A 5,215-nucleotide genomic window follows, 5' to 3' on the forward strand; every position below is an offset into this window, starting at 1 on the left:
CCACGCATAATAATATTGGCAGCTCACATCCATTGGGCCAATCGTAACGCACGAGAGTTCGATATGCTCAACGGATTAAAATGTGAAAGTAAACTATCCAGAGACCCACTCAAACATACACACAAAACTTTGTTAAAATACCTCCAGGCAATTAGGAATTCACTCACAAATAAACCTACAGAAGAATTAAATACATATTAAAAGATAAGTAAAAGTTTGTACGTTTGTACTTTGCCACGCCCTCTTTTCAAAGAGCCCATTTTTCTCAATGAGTATGGGATTGATTTCATATATTTCCATACGAAGTGTTCCAGGACTGTACCTTGAATACCTCTAGAGATATGCAGTATGAAATTCGGCTTGTATGGTAGGTGCCACCCCCCCTTTTAAAATAGCTCCATATCTTCTCCATGACTATGCGATTAATTTCATAAATCTCCACACCAAGTTCCAGTACTCTACTAAGAACAATTCTAGAGAAATGCAATAAGAAAAATGCGATTTGTATGGGAAGTGCCACGCCCGTATAAAGTTCCAGTACTCTACCATGAAAGCTTTCAGAGATACTTATTATTAAAAAATCGGTTTAAATGGGAGGTGCCACACCCCCTTTTCAAATAGCCCGAATTTTTCTTCATGAGTATGCGATTGATTTAACATATTTATCTCCATCCCAAGTTCCGGTACTCTACCATGAACATTTCCAGAGATGTAAAGTATGAAAATTTCGGTTTGTATAGGAGGTGCCACGCCCCTTTTCCAATAACTCCAATTTTTTTCCATGAGTATGTAATTGATTTTATATATTTCCGTACCAAATTCAAAAATTTTATCATGAACGCTTCCAGAAATATGCAGTATGAATTGTACGGGTTGTATGGGAGGTACCACGCCTTCTTTTCCAATAGCTCCAATTTTTCTGAAATAGTATGCGATTGATTGCATATATCTCCACACCAAGTTCCAGCACTCTTCCATGAACATTTCCAGAGATATGCAGTATGAAAAATTCGGTTCGTATAGGTTCTGCCACGCCCCTTTTCCAATAACCCCAGTTTTTGTACATGGGTATGGGATTGGTTTCATATATTTCCGTATTAAGTTCAAAAATTTTACCATGAACGCTTCCAGAAATATGCTGTATGAAATATTCGGCTTGTATGGGAGCTACCACGTCCTCTTTTCCAATAGCTCCAATTTTTCTGAAAGAGCTGAAAGAGTATGCGATTGATCTTATATATCTCCACACCAAGTTTCAGTACTCTACCATGAACATTTCCAGAGATATGCAGTTTGAAAAATTCGGTTTGTATGGGAAGTGCCACGCGCCCTTTTCCAATACCTCCAATTTTTATCCAAGAGTATGGGATTGATTTCATATATCTCTATACCAAGTTGCAATACTCTACCATAAATGCTTCCAGAGATATGCAGTATGAAAAATTCGGTTTGTATGGGAGGTACCACGCCGCCTTTTTCTAAAGCTCCAATTTTTCTCCAAGAGTATGGGATGGATTTCATATATCTCCGCAACAAGTTCTAGAACGCTACCATGAATATATCCAGAGATATTGAGTATGAAAAATTCGGTTTGTATGGAAGGTTCCATGCCCCTTTTATATATCGAGATTTTTGGTAGCCGATAACCATCCTTTGAACGTCTGCAGCAAGTGTCCGAAATTTCAAAAAAAAAAAACGATTCAGCCGTTATCGAGCTTTGCGATATACATACATAGATGGTATGGCTGCTTTTAATATTGCGCTCACTTACGTACATAAAAACATATCAGCAGGGTTTTTATGCGTAATTATATACGTATGGGGAATGAAATAAGAACTGATACAGTAAAAAGAAACAGCTATACTTTCGCATGCAACAAATACTGTTTTCTCACTCACATAGATATTGTCGAAATTTCCAAGAAACATTTTTATAGAAAAGACTTATGCCCTTAACGATTGGTCTGTTTAAGTTTTCAGGCATAGTGCGGAGGGCTTTTCAAAAATGTTATTTTGGGACTTTATTTGCCAACTTGAATTACTATTTTTTAGCCAACGACGGTAATTAGTTCAGAGTTATATTTATTCATTTATTTTTTTATTTTATTTATTTATTTATCTCAAAAGTACGGTAAGATATTAAGTCTTTTTTTGTACATTTTTACAATTCAATTACAAATTTTAATCTTAAACTTAAATTAAATTCTAAGGCTTATCCAACCATGAAAACAAGGTAAGAAATAGTATGACGTAGGTGAACAAGAGTTACATAAACGATGAGNTAAATTAAATTCTAAGGTTTATCCAACCATGAAAACAAGGTAAGAAATAGTATGACGTAGGTGAACAAGAGTTACATAAACGATGAGAAAACATAGAACTAAGTAAAAAGTTCTGTAACTGCCGTCTTAAAGCATCTAGCTGAATTTATGTTTTTAATTGAAAGTGGTAATGAGTTCCATAGTCTGACAACACTAACAAAGAATAGTCTGGAGACCGTTAACGTTTTATATTTTGGTACTTTTAAGTAATTATCTAAACTAAAGCAGAGAATACTTTTAGTATATAACGAGATGTGATCAAATTTTCGCTTGCTATACATAAATCTCGCAGCATTATTCAAAGCTAGGTTTAGTTTATTTTTAGATTCGTAGTCGGGATTGCTATATACTAACTCAAAGTAAGAAATTTGAGGAACAATAAGTGTCTTAACTAATTGAAGTTTTATGTTAGTCGGTAGACAATAGCAGCTATTCCAGAGATTTCTGAGGATGTGGTAGATTTTAGAAATGCTATGGCTTATGTGATCTGTGCAAGTTAGTCGAGAGTTCATTTTAAATCCCAGGTTAGTTACAACAGATTGAAAAGTAATTATGGTTTCGTCCAGGACTATAGGTCACTCAGATCGAAAGAGTCGTGAGATATAGGTAAGACCTGTGTTTTTGCTGCATTTAAGCAAAGGCCATTTGTCTTGGCCCAGCTACACAGTCTCTTTAGGTCATCATTTAATCTGCATACTAAATCTTCGCCAAGACCAATAGGACGCGAAAGGTAGATCTGGGTATCATTAGCATATAGATGTATTGAAGAGTTTTGACAGCAGTTGACAATATCATTAATAAAGATGGAGAGGTAGCTTTTTATTAATTTTACTGACGTTGAGTCGAAACCAAAATAATCTTGTAACTTAGCTAGTAAAATATTATGATTAACAGAATCAAATGCTTTTGAAAAATCCAAGAGAACCAATATAGTGAGCATTTTATTATCAAAAGCGGGGCGGATATCATCCATTACCATAGTACAACTATCCATCCATTGCAGTAGTACAACTATGCTCAGATCTAAAGCCAGATTGGTACTCAGATAACAGGTTGTGATTATTCAAATGCGACACTATTGCAGTAGTACAACTATGCCCAGATCTAAAGCCAGATTGGTACTCAGATAACAGGTTGTGATTATTCAAATGCGACACTATTTGTTTACAAATAATTTTTTCAAAAACTTTTGATAGCGCTGGTATTATACTGATGGGCCTATAGTTTTGGGGGGAGTCACACAGCTTGCCTTTAGGGGTCGGAAAAACGATTGCGACTTTCCACTGACTAGGGAATGTTGACGACGTCAAAATGAAGTTAAAAATATGGCTAATTGAGGGGAGTGCATAAGGAAGGATTATTTTTAGAAAGCGTAGGCTAAGACCATCCACGCCAATAGCATTCGATTTTATGGCATATATGCAGTTGATAATTTCATTTTCAGTGGTTGAGTTGAATGTAAATTTAACTGTAGGATTACAGGTCAGACTTTGGTTAGTTTTAAAGGATGACTCACTTGTTTGCTGCTTATTTACCCCTAAAAAGTATGAGTTCATTACATTTGCATCAATCGTGCATGCTTTCTTGTCTTTCACGCAGACTCCTAACGACTTGAGATTTTTCCATAAATCTTTCGTGGAAACTGTTTCATTAAATTTACTCTGCAAATACAATCTTTTATTCGCGCGTAAGTTTCTAGTTACTACATTTCGTAAATCCCTGTATCTATTCCAGCGTTCAGCTACAGGATTACGCTTCCAATACTTATACGCTTTATTTCGGTCCTTTATAAGATTTAAAATTGATTTGGTGAACCAGGGTTTTCTATTGCAAGTTATTTTAATTTTACGGAGAGGGACATACTTATCAAACAAATATTTTACCAGCTTAGTAAAATGCTCTAATTTTTCGTCAATATCTGAGAGGCGCCAGCAGAAATTAAAGCCCAGAGAACTCGATTCATCATTTAAGGCAGAAATATTTATATTTTTAAAATCTCTATAAGTCAAATGGGTTATTTGTTGTGCTTTCTTGAATTCTAAATTGTAACATAAATAAATTAATTCGTGGTCAGAAATACCGGCTAATGGAAATTGATCCACATGGTTTACATTATTAACCTCACTGGTGCCAAAGAGATCCAACATAGTTGCCTTACAGTTAGGTGCAAAGCGTGTCGCATACTTATTAACAATATTGATACCACAAGAATTAAAGCTGCTCAATAAGTGCTTGGACCTGGCATTGTTACATAAAATGTCTACATTAAAGTCACCACATACGAGGACATGAACATAGTTTACAGACAGTTCACGAATTTTCGTAAAGGTTGACGTTAGATCATTACATTTATGTGGGTTATATACACAAACAACAAGACACTTCTGTACATTATCATTAAATTCTACAAACATACACTCAACAACATCTGAACAGAGAGACTTATGCAAAACTTTACATTTGAGCTTGGAATTATAATATATGGCTATGCCACCACCTCTGCACCCAGTGGATCTGTCATTCCTTAATAGCGAGAAATCGCACATAGCATATGTTGAACTCTGAATACATAATTTGAACCACGTCTCGGTTACACATATCACATCGATGCTACTTTCATAAAAAATATTGTTTAAATAATCTAGTTTGTCAATTGTTAAGCTTCCAGCATTAAAGTGGCAGATATTAAAACCTTTATTATACTTGCACGTTAAATTTCGAGCCAGCCTAAGATTGTCTTTGTTAGTGTGTACGCTAGGGTCATCGATCAAATCGAAGATAAATAAAAGATGCTTGAGAGCGGCAGGTCAAGAAGAGAAAATGTATGCAATATGAAGTGAAGAGAAAATTAATAAGAGGGAGCAATAAATAGGCATAGATTCTCTTACAAGTGG

This window comes from Rhagoletis zephyria, unplaced genomic scaffold, assembly GCF_001687245.7.
Source record: "Rhagoletis zephyria isolate East Lansing unplaced genomic scaffold, Rhagoletis_zephyria_1.1 Rzeph_scaffold_01118, whole genome shotgun sequence".
Taxonomy (NCBI): Eukaryota; Metazoa; Arthropoda; class Insecta; order Diptera; family Tephritidae; genus Rhagoletis; species Rhagoletis zephyria.